Consider the following 12,890-nt stretch of genomic DNA (forward strand, 5'->3'; position numbering starts at 1 on the left):
GAATAAAACTGATTATTTCTTATGCCACGACATATTTGGGACTGTTATCCTAACTGCATTTCAATAACATTGCATTTTCATCAGAAAAGAAAAATGTGCTGTGATTTGCCCTCTTCTTGGGAATTAGACTCCTTTGCATTTATGTTAGTTATTTTCTCTCCTCATCCCGATATAATGAGGAGAAACTTTTTCCTCATTAGCTTCACAGTGATTTCAAACACATGATCATGACTTATTTTTTATGGTAGCAAATTAGTTCCTTTATATACATTTGTGAAAAACATGATTTTGATTTTGAAATGCAAAATAATACATAACAAATATTAAATAATTTTGCAACTGTTCTGTGAACATGCCAGCATAACAGCTGTCCTGAATCAGCTCACAGATCTATTGAGTCCAGTACTGGATGCTTACAAATGTAGCAAAATGGAGTAAATTTGCCAGCATAACCTCCTAATAGTGACAGTTTAAAGGCCTCCCAGGATGAAGATTGCAGAGTGTTTGCTAGATCCCTCCTTTATCTAACACTTTAGGACTCTGTTTACACTTTCTGGCAGATTATCTTCTGACAAGGAGTTTCACTGTTTGATTCTGTGCTGGGTGAAAGGGAATTTAGCCCAGGAGGTTTGGTTTTCCTTTGTGCCACCTATTACTTATGCTGCGTGACAGTGAATTAAGTGAGGCCTTTTCTGCTTCCCTGTGATTTCAATGGCCTCTGCCACACTGACTCTGCACTGCTTCCTTTCCAGGCTGAAGAGCCCATGTTGATTTAACTTCTAGCTGCAAACCTCCCATCAGCTTTGAACACCAGCTCCCCCCCTCCATGCTGACTCTGAGGTGCCAGTGAGACCTCCTGGGATTTGTCCCTCAGCATCCCCTGTTGCCATCCTAATAACTCTGGCCAAGCAGGCTGCATTTTGGTGCCCAGCCTGTCCCTGCTGCAAGGCAGCTCCCTGCAGAAGGGCCCGGGGGGCTGGATGTGTGTATGGCTCTGAGCACACAGGACAGCTGGCTGCTGGAGGGGCGGCTGCTGAGGCATATGCTCGTTTGATGTCCCTCCACTCCCTGTAGGTCCGAGGCTGCGCGTGGCCACATCTGTGCGGCAGAAGCGTGGCGCTGCTGTGATGTGTCTTGGTGCTCGCAGCTGCCGAGGGCTGCAGGAGCTGCAGCAGGATGGGCTCAGAGAGGAGCCCCCCCAGCAGCGCCTGCCTGGATCCCAACCAGGAGCCCAGTCCTGGCAGTGGGAGACCCCCTGCTACCTCCCCTTCACAGCCCCTGCACACAGCATGGCCCCTTGGGCCTTCTGGAGACCCTCCTGGCCAGCCGCAGCAGCAACCCATCCTGTTGCTTGCTGGGGACAGAGAAAAGCAAAGTTCTGGCATCACCTTGGAGGATGAAAAGCAAGGTATCAGAGCCGCTTGGTGCAGCCATCTTGGAAAGAAACAGGCGCTTCTCAGAAGCTGTAAAAACCACTGCTGAAGTGAAGTGGCATGTTTCTGACACCCTGGCTCCAGCACAAGCATCATCCCTAGCCCAGGGCAGCAAGACCCGGCATGGAAGGCACTTCTGGTGCCCAGGGTTGTCTTCATGTGGCTTCCCAGTCCCACAGCACTCCATGCTGCCTAGCTGTGGGGCTGGTATTTTCCATTCCAGGTCTGTTTTTGGGGCTGAAAGTCCTTGGCACATCTCTGCCACCATGCAGACAGAATCCAAGGCTTGTTGGAAGCTCCTAACTGGGTGGCATCAGCACCTGGTGCTGCATTGTGCTGCTCTGTGGCCTCAGCCAGAGCAAACTATGGTGAAAGTTGGGCTGGGGGTAGCAGGAAGAGCCCACAGCCTCCTTCCATCATCACAGGTCAAGACTTTAAGAGCATGTATTGTCCTGTGTATAGCCGGGACTAGCTCAGGCTCACTGACTTTGACCTTCTCCATTTTTCATAAACTCTGACATGTATATCAGAATAGAAAAATTAACAGAGTCTTTCTGAGCTGCAACATAAAAAGTCCTGAAATATTTTTGGAAGAGATACAATATGTCAGCCTTGAGTATGTGCAATTTTCAATTATTCACTGAAGTCCAAGCCACAAAGTCACTGAGATTTGCAAGCACCGCATATGTGGTTTCCCGCCCCAGTCTGAAGCACCAGTGTGCAAGCAGCTATCGTTAACTAATGAAAAACAGCATTTCAGTGTTGCTGAAAGATGCAAAAAAGGTAGAGTCTAAGAAAAATAGAATTCCTGTATGAAAATGGTGCTGAGATTGAGACACATCACTTTCCAGGTGCTTTTTTTTTTTTTTTTTTTTTTTTTTTTTTTTTTTTTACTTACATTTTAATATTGTAGCACACATTGTTAAGATTTTAGAATTTCTCTTAAAAGCATCAGGAAAATATATTCAGCAACATGCTATCTAGAAAACAAGGGACTAAAAGCAATTTCTAGTTGAGTATCAGGATCTGCATTCTGATTAAAGCAGCGGTTTCTTTATTATTCATAAGAAATTGCATGACAATCAAGCTGGTATGAGCATAATAACATACCAAGTAACTTGACATTTTAATACATATACATATACACTAAAAAAAAAAAAAAAAAAAAAAAAAAAAAAAAGCCCTACTGAACAGCCAGGAAGTATCCTTTGTAGTTATAAACAAAAACACATTTATGAGCTGAAAGTGTGTTTTAGATTGTTTCACAAAGCAGGACTCCATATGGCAGCTGAGGTCCAGAGCTGAGATGACTCAGGAAATCAAGAAGATGAAAAGATCAGCATAGTTTATTGAGCAGGTCTGACAGATCCTGAAACGTCCCCAGCTTCATGGGTTGAACAAGCAGACGTAAGAACTGGCAGAGCTGGTGACACGTTTTGCAGTAGCTGGAAGTCACAGCTACATATTTCAAAGATTAATTTTGTAGTAAATAAACATATATTGCGGTTCATACTAAGGCTCTTTGTATGTGGGATTTTATATAGGGAAATAGGCAATAAGAACTATGACTGATTATAGCTGTACAATGGCCTTGTATAAAGCAGGTAGTAAAAAAAAGGATGGAAAATGGGCATGAAACATGTCTTTATGAGACTCAGGAGGTTGGAAGCAACTTTTTGAACAGAATTTTTTAGCTGATAAAGCAAAGCCATAAACTCACCTGTTCCACGTGTATGAAAGATAGGTAAACACAGCACTGCTCCAACTGGAAATTACTTGTATTTACTCTGGACTATATTTCTACTTTGATGTTTTTTTTCATGTCTTTGCTTGTAGAAAGAAAAGCATACTTCTGTGCAAACCACCCGCAGGAATTGCACAAGGAAGAGGCCGGGCCTCCCTCTGAATGCCCTCTGTGATGGTGTCACTCCTCCAGAGTGATGCCAGCCCTCGAGAAGGCAGCTGAACAGTGTGGGCAGAGAGTCCCACCAGCCCTGGGAGGAGGGATATGCTTCATGGGAGTGCCCACCTCTGCCCACCCTGACATCCTGCCCTGCACTGCCTGTCAGACACAGGGGCTGCCTTGTGGATAGCTACTGTGCCTGCACCAAATGAAATAAAGCAAAATGAAATAAAATAAAAGGTGGGACATCTAGCTATGCACTCTGTGAATTTCTCTTTTTGTGTCAATTTGGAACGCATGCATGTCTGTTCAGACTTGAGGAATATAATACAAGAGACTTTTTGTTTCCCCAAAAAAGCTCTGGTCTCTGCTTCTTCTTTCATATTGGCCCTTATGCACAAAGGATCCTCCCCAGGTTGCTCTGTGAGGTTGGGAAGAAATCTTATTTCATATCAAGGCCTGATAGGATCTAAAGTGGCAGTGCAGCTGGGAAGAAGTGGCAGACTGCAGGCCTCTTCACTGCTGTCTGCAGGCTGCTAGTGAGCCGTGACAGTGATTAGCCTATAACTGAGCAAGGCCTTTGGGTGTATCTGCAGCGTGACTCTTAGTCGCATTACCTTCCCCACACCGTGTCCAGAGCAAGGGCAGCTCTTTGCAAGGCAAGCTCTCACCTCCTGCTCCCGACAGCACAGCCAGGCTCGCTGTCTCCTCCGCACAGCTCAGGAACAGCCCAGCCCTGATGACACTCAGGGCACGTTGTACCAGGCTGCTAGCTGAGGCCAGGCGAGCTGTGCCCGGGGTGGATGCCTTGGGCAGAGGGAAGAGCAGCTATCACAGCCTCCCAAGAGCCACAGAGGCAGAAAAATTCTGTCTTGGGCGTCAGGCTGGCTGTTCTTTGTGCCACGTGGCGCAAACACAGGGGTGAGGTGGCTGAGCTCAACGGGTGGTGGCATCAGCTCAGCAGGCAGGCTTTGAGGGAAGAGCAAGAAAATGCCTCAGCAAACAAAGAGGGATGCTGTTCAGATCAGCAGAGCAAATGAACGAACAAAAGAGCACAGACATGAGGACTTACGCCCTCTCAGCGAACCAAGAGACAAACACGGAGAGGAAGGCAGAAGGAAAGCCCGTGGGATGCCTGAGCTGAAGCAAAGTGAAGAAAAGGATCTTTGAGGAAGCTACCAGCCCATCTCAAGTACGGTCATGCCCTTCATTCAGACCACGGCACTTAAGAAAAGGGAGCTTTGGGGGAGCTTGTTTAAGGGTCAGTTGTACCATGCCAGAAAAACAAAACACATGGACCTTAGTAAAGGGTGGGTCACTGGGTGACAATCCAACTCCCAGCAGAGCTGCTGTGTCACCCCTGTCCTGCCTGAATATGTCCTGCTCCCCAGAAGCTCCCTCTGGCAAGATGATTCGGCCCAACCAGATGTGTGCCGATGAGTGCTCGTGTTTCTGCCTCACTGTGGGGAATCCAGATGGGGATGTTAATAGCTTCAGCTTTAAGGGTGTTTTAAAATATTTATATTTTTACAGTGTGTACAAAGAGCTGTTGATGTGAAAGCCCTTGACTTTTTAACATTAAAACTAAGTTTTAAGATTCAGCAGAATATATGTCTGTGTGTGTTCATATGGTTTCTGATGCCAAAACACACAGAAAATTAATAGACTGTCACTGAAGAGTCCAAAACTGAGTCTATCAGGAAGAAAGGAAAATGTACTTTGCTTCCTCTCATTTTCACAGTTGTCGCTTTATTTCATATTGCTTTTGGCATTTTAGCTGGTGATTGAGATATTAAAAGCCCATTCCCAACTCTTACTCAGTTCCACGATTTTTATGTGAACTACATCATCCTTTGCTCTGAACTTGCCCAGCATGGATTTCTCTTCCCAGTGAGCTCTGAGTAGGAGATTTCCTTGTCTGCTTTCTTTTACAACACTAGGCTTGGACATGAAGAGAGCCCTGGGCATACAATTCCTTATGGAAATTTGTTGCTGGTGGAAGAGAAAGACAGAGGGAATTCGAAAGACCACAGAGGAAGGAGCTGCAGTTGCCACCTTCTGGAAGCCATTCCCTCCTCTCTTGCCAGGGTGTTTACATGAACAAGAGTCCCTAGGGAAGGGAGCAGTGACATGGAGGAAGCAGTCTCAAGAGCCCTGGAGAAGGGCTTTTGGTAGAGATAGGGAGCTCATGCAAACATCTGTAGCTTTCAGCACACCAGAAGCTATCTTTCCACCAACAGCTGTAGGGGTGCCCCCGTGAGCATAAAATGCCTGGGAAATAAGATGCGTGTTTATGTTTCTTCCAGTTTGTCATTCGGTGCAGCCCAGTGAATGTTCTCCATATAATTTCCAACTCAGCCTCCCTGCCCAGGTCTCATATCAACTTTGGGAAAGGGAGAAATGGGAGAAGGGAACATGATTCCAAATTTGGTGTTGTCCCTTGTGTGCCATAGGTGAAGAATATTGTTTCACTGAGCTGCTCTTCTCACACACTTTTTGTTTTTCCCTTTTCCTTGTCTGGCCTTCTGGCTGAACCAGGTCCAGATCTTCAGCTACAGCGAATCCACAGAGCTCTCTGTGTGTGGCAAAGCTGCCAAAACATCTATGTGTATCACCAGGCCCTTAATGACCACCTTCCTGTGCTGTGTTCCTCCAAGATATGCAGATTGCACCCTGCAGAGTCATGGTGCATGGGAAAGCAGCACTGTGGATCCTTCATGCAAGATCTTCATGGGGCATCTGCCGGCAGTTGCTGCAGTACGTTATGTTTAACTATAACCTAACCAGGAGCCTAATAATTACAGCGTTTTAAAATAATGAGGCAACGAATATTTGCAATAACAAGATTGTAGCATTGTGCTTGCTAAGCAGCAACCAATAAAAGACCTTGTGCTGAGGGGTGAGAGATCCACATGTCAGGGCCATGGGGTCTGAGCAGATGAAGGCACGGACAATGGTCTGCCCCCTTCACTGCTTCATGTGCCTGCTCCTACTCCGTGCAACCACAAAGCCACCAGTGGGACCCACCATGCTCAGAACAGGGACAAAGAACAAGCCAATGACAGACGAGTCCAAAAAAGATGGCCACAGTGGTGGCAGCAGCAATGTGCCTGGAGCACTGATGCCACACTGAACACCCATCCTGCTGCTGGAGGGTGGGCACAAAGCACCTGGGGGACGGGCACCAGTCTACTCCAGGAACTACCTCTTCCTGGTGCCCTTTTCAGGTTTCACTCTGAGGGGCTTATCCTCAGTTCAAGACCAGAGCCTGATAATTCATCTTCATTCCTCTGAGATTCAACAGATGAATTTACTGCTCACAGTCTGTGATGCAGATACAATCTGAGGAATTACATTACTACTTTCTTGTCTTTCTTAGAATGGCAGAAATAGCTTCTGGGATATCTTATTTATTTTATTTCACTTTGTTTTCTTTCATTTAATCTTTTTTATTTAATTTGATTTTTTGAACATGCGTACTGTTACTCTGTATTGAATACAGTGAGGACTTTGGCTGGCTTTCCATTTGTCTGCTTCTTCCTTTTAGCAGACGGACTTCCTCAGCAGGAAGTTCTGATCGGGATAATCACTGCTGCAGATGGAAGGGTGTCCCCAAAAAGGGATCAAAGAGAGAATGCGCGTCATGGCAACCATTAGCACAGGAAGTCTGGACAGTTGAGGTGGTGGCGTGTTTTGAAACGAGATTAGGAAAGAGATGCAGCTTTTGACATAGGTGCCCGTGTCTGGGTGCTAATTACCAGGCGGAAGGGTGAGCTGGAGGGTGCTGACCACATGGAGGCCACAGAGTGGTTCTGCTGGTTTCGTCTGGCCTATGAGGGCATCCCTTGTCTCAAGGCGGCGTCTGGTTCTTAGTTGTTAAAATGTCCTGGGAAGGTCTTTCCTTAGACAGTGTTCTCCACTGCCTCGCTGGATAGCCAGAATCTCTCTCCTCAATGAACATGCCTGTTTTTAAGAAACAAATGGAAAACCCCACAGATATTACAGTGCAAACCCAAACTTCCCTTATGACCCACATCTTTCTTGCTGTCTGAACTGTGGACTGTCAGTAGGTTTACATTAAGTCTGTACATTAATCTGCTTACTCAGATCTTTGTGTAGAAAGTATCGATGTCTGATGTTATTATCCTAGTTTGCTACGTGCATCAAGGACATTCAATTAAAATTATTCTTACCCCAGATACCTGATTTTACGAAAAAGAGGGGCTATAATTATAAGCAGATGTCACAACCAAAAAAGAGTAATGAGTAGGTAAAGTGTTCTTCAGGCTTGTAGAAATGCTATTCTTTGGTGTGCTGAAAGGTGGCATAAAATGCAGACTGACCACATATTTGCACCAGACAGGCATCCAAATCTCCATCCAAAGCCAGGTCAAAGGTGAATCTCACAAATCTAAATCCAAAGCCGGATTTACACAGCTCTAAATTTAATTCACTATACCAGCAAATGCTCTCAAGAGCTCAGACATCCTGAATGTGCTGCTGTAGATTTGAACTCTAGGGCATGAGATTGCTTTTCCCACACAGTTCTGTGGCAAGATAACAGTAAATCGCAAGTGTGTGATGAAGCTGTGCATCCTTGTCATTTTTCTAAACAATTGAGTTATTCTTTCTGAAGGAGAGGCTTTGCATGCCAGTGACTAGAGCAAAGGGATTCACATTTATCTGGCTATGTAATGAACTATAAATGCAGTAGAGAGAGCTCAGTAAAAGCTATCACTTCCAAACAAGAAAGAACATACATCCAGTACCCAGGAAGTTTGGATAATCAAGGTACAACACAAAAAAAAAACCCCACAAACTTAAATGGAGCTTTTGTGATTCAGAGAAACACTAAAAGGGAAATCCTGTATGACTTGTCCAGTTCGTTTGTTCTTTGGCTGTTTGGTTAAGGGCTTTTGACCCTGAGAGCTTCTGCTGCAGCTACAAAGCTGCAAGATTTTTTTTTAATTTTTTTCCAGTGCTGCTCAAAAATCAAAAAGCTGTTAAAGCCACGTGGGAATATTTATAATGAGAAGGCTAGATGATTCAGGAAATTAGTAATGTTTTATGGGGCCTTTCACCTTGTAGGTCACTGGTTTAAATACAGCTTATTGCTATCCAGCTATTAAACTTTGCTTTGAATTTTCTCAGGTGAGCACCAAGGATCTGTCTGTGCCATGCTGCGCTGTGCTGAGCCCACTATTTCTCTGCCATGTTCAAGGCTGATGGGACCCCAACTAGCATGACCCCAGCTGCAGACAGGAGTGTGACGCAGATAGGAGGATCCCAGCATGTATTTTTGGCATGGGAAAGATGGGGAAAAGTTTGTGCATAAAAATGCTGGACTGCTCAACAAGCACAAAGTCCAGAGCTCATTGCTTTGGAGAATGGTTAAAGCAAAGCAATTGCAATCTCTTGGGGCAGCACAGAAATGTCACCTTATTTTCTTTTATGTCAAGTACTCTATTTAGTAGAGATGATCAAAATCATATCTTCCTACATATGACAATTTCAATACTAAAGCATTCATTTTTCTTCATGTATCTGGACAAGAAGTCAGATAATCAAACTTCTTAATGGAATTGGAGGTGCCAAAATAATTGGTGCCAAAATAGCAAAATATTTTGTTTGATCTCTTCAAGCTACATGAAATGATTTGGAATATCTGAGCCAAAACATCTCTTATTTCTTTTTAAATTTCTTGTAATTTGTGTTTTCAAGTGACGGAGCACTGACTTATCTGCATCATCATGCACTGTTTTTCCCAAAAACTGCCTTAGCCCAATCCTGGCTACAGCAAAAAGTCAATGCAAGGTGTACTTTGGCCCTTGCCATTACCTTGCTCCCCAGTCATCCCCAAAAGGGGGAAAAGACATCCTAGGCTTCCCCTTACACCAGGTCTAGCACCTGCAGGACAGAAGAGATGCAGATTTTGGAGACTTTGTTTCCACCAGGATTTCTTTGTGATAGTGACAGGTCCTCAGGAATCTGGACCTACCCCACAAGAACATCAGAAGATATGCACTCCCTTCTGATGAAATATTAAAGTTGCCAGGACATTGTTGCCCAGATGGCAGTAGATGCATCATCCCTTTAAAAGCCATAAAATTATTTTATTGATCCACTCTCAAAAATAAGAGATCCTATTTTGGCATATTTACACCCAGCCTGGAAAAACATAGGTTAAATCTCACATGACACTTGCCCACCACAATGGGTGGCTTCCCCTGAAGGTGCTCTGAACACAAAACAAACAGTTTTGTCACAAAAATTAGATATCCTTTCTTCTGATCGCTCAACTACTGAACATGTGGCATGTTCTTAATGTCTTTAAAAAAAAAAAAATCAGAAAGAGATATAAATTTGGTCAGAATAACACTAGGGGAAGAAAGACAGAAAGACAAAAAGACAGAAATAGACAGACAGACAAGACAGAAAAGAAAGAAGGAAGGAAGGAAGGAAGGAAGGAAGGAAGGAAGGAAGGAAGGAAGGAAGGAAGGAAGGAAGGAAGGAAGGAAGGAAGGAAGGAAGGAAGGAAGGAAGGAAGGAAAGGAAAGGAAAGAAAGAAAGAAAGAAAGAAAGAAAGAAAGAAAGAAAGAAAGAAAGAAAGAAAGAAAGAAAGAAAGAAAGAAAGAAAGAAAGAAAGAAAGAAAGAAAGAAAGAAAGAAAGGAAGAAAGGAAGAAAGGAAGAAAGGAAGAAAGGAAGAAAGGAAGAAAGGAAGAAAGGAAAAGAAAAACAAGCTCCTGTATGTCTTTTATCTGACCGCTCTCCTCCTAGATGTTGCCCTAACCTCTCCACTGGAATACACACGTAATTGATCCTGAGAAAATCTGGTGTGTTCATCATTTGTTGCTAGAAGATAATGTGGTATATGAGTCATGGTAGAGTGGATAACAAACACACTGAATTTTCTAACTATTTCTGGTCAATGTCTTACTGATACCACAACTTATAATTAATAACATTGCCATTTTATTTTGCAAAAAGCTTTCTTGAACTCCTGTCCCTCTAAATGTGTTTTCTTGATAATTTCTGATGATATGCCCTTGATAACTGCCTAATTCTATTATTATTATTCTGTGAAGTATTTGTAATTTTCTTCTTATCTTGAAAGCAGCAAGGAAATTTGCAACTGTCTTTTGTTTTTTATAAGGTGAAACATTGCTTTCTGCAGAAAACACAGTCAGTTGTGATTATCTCTTGGCTGTTTTATGTGAGTTTTTGTTCTTTCATTCACTTCAGGCTTTTCCCTCATTTGTTGATTTTGCTGCTCTCAGACTTCAGCAGAACTAAGTGTCTTTAAATATTTGTATCAAAGCAAATATTTGAGTCCAAATTATAAGAGGAAGGAAACAGAGAGAAATAAGAAGATGCAATAAATGCCTCCAAAGGGCAAGTGAATGGCCTTGAGAGATTTGATGTACTGTGGTTTCTGTGTTTAGATGAGGCACTGCATGCATGTGGAGAAGTTTGTAAACAACCCAGATTTTTCATCCACAGTCCAACAAACAGATAACAGACCATAGGCTCTGAAATCTGGACTAATGAAAATTAACCAGTTGGCAACATCCTTTGTAGGGAGAAAGATGACAGCTTCCAGAGGACTTCTTGGTCACACATTGGACATTAACAAATATCATGGGTCTCGTGCACAAAAGCTTCTTTTTCTACCTCAAAGTTCAGTAAAAATCCTCAATTGGAAGCACAAAACTGGCTTAACCTCTGGCTACAGAGCACGGACAGATGTCACAGCTTTGCAGCCATGTCTCAAGCACCCTTATTCTTCAGAAAAGCATCCCATTCTGGGTACTTGAGGATGAGGTGCCATTTCGCCATGTACACTATGTGCGTGGCCTCACAGCTATTTCGAGCCGCGGGAGCAAACTGAAGCCATGGGAATGAGCACTTCTGTAAAAGAAATCAAACAGCTCAGAGCAGTGGATGCTGACTCTTCAACTCTGATGACTTTTCTCCCTGCGGCGGGTGTCACCATGGAGGAGCAGGGATGTTCGAAAGGTCCTGGGACACCGTCCAGCTGCTGCAGAGGAGCAATGGGCTCAGTTCTTAAGGGCCAGGGAGAGTAGGAGGGGATACTGAAGTGCAGCAGTGGCAGGGCTGGGGTGGACGTCATGAGTGAGGGTTGGGTCAGCTCTGGGACAAAAGAGTGCCTGACCCTGGTACTGTCCCACTATGTGGTCAGAGGATATTTCCCTTTTCCTAGCTCCCAGCTGGCTTGCTCTCTCTGTCTTCTCATGATAAATGAATTTCCGTTAAGCTCATGCTCATCTCCAGGGAACAGGCAATGGGTGGAGGAGGGCTCTGGACAGGAGCTGGCATCTCTGATGTCCTCCGCATTAATATGTCCTTTGTCCTGAGGGATCTGGACAGGAGCTGGCATCTCTGATGTCCTCTGCATCAATATGTCCATTGTCCTGCCCCACCAGGCTGACTGTCACCAAGAATCTTCTTCCATGCCACTTCCAGTTTTGGTTGACACACATCTATCCCAAATCTCTACAGATGCCTCAAAAGTACCAGCTGCCAGCCTGATATTTCTAACTGAAACCCAATAATTTCTATCACAAGGTATTTTAGGATTATACTAAAGAATGGACTTTTTCTTTCTTTAATTCTGAGTGTTCTTTAAGAAAAAAATCAGGCAGAACACTGATGTCCTAAATAAAAATCAGATGACTGACCCATTGCCCCCAAAACTTCCAGAAGCTCCTAAGTCATGTCTTGAAGAACTACTACTCTAGGCATGATAGAAAAGGCTGCATAGGAGATGCAGGCAGCTCTGAGCACAAGACACAATGCTGCCTGTGACCACCAATGTCTGTAATAAACTACAGAAGGCACTGCAAATCAGTTCCAGTCTGTTGCTAGCTACAACTTAGATTTACACAAAATCATTCCAGAAACTGTGCTACCTTTCCCTGATCTGGGACTATTTCACAATTTCCCATCATCCTCATTGGCTATGTGAAAGAAAACAAGGTACAAAATAGCATAAATAGTTTGCAGTTCACCAAAGGACAATTTTAATCTAGATGATCCTGACTATTACTTTAAAAACTGTGTATCCAAATGCGATTGGACTTACATTTGACAGAAAGATTGTGCAATATCTTCAACCATACCTGAGGGGTTTTCTTGCCAGATTTCATGCAGAAACTGAAAGAGACAGAGTTATTATGTTACTTTTAATAGAAATAATCTCAAAAGTCACGAGCTACTGTCTTCATAAATATTTATTATGAAGTTCCTATTTGAATATGATTAGATGTTAAATAGTGTTCTGGAATACCATACTTGGCTAATGAAAATTTCAGTTTTATTATAATTATAAGTTTAAAAAGCTGCTAAAAGCTGCATTCGTCTTTTTTTTTTTTTTTTTTTTTTTTTATGAATTCAAGTATAAGATTATTCAGAACCAATGCCTTTCTACCACATTATCTAGTCACTTCTGTTTCTCTAAGCACAGAGAAATTAAACTTTGGGGGGGAGATTTTGGGTTGTGAAGTACAGTCTGCTTTGGGAGGTGGGTGTAATT

The sequence above is a fragment of the Aythya marila genome (assembly GCF_965140915.1).
Source record: "Aythya marila genome assembly, chromosome: Z".
NCBI lineage: Eukaryota > Metazoa > Chordata > Aves > Anseriformes > Anatidae > Aythya > Aythya marila.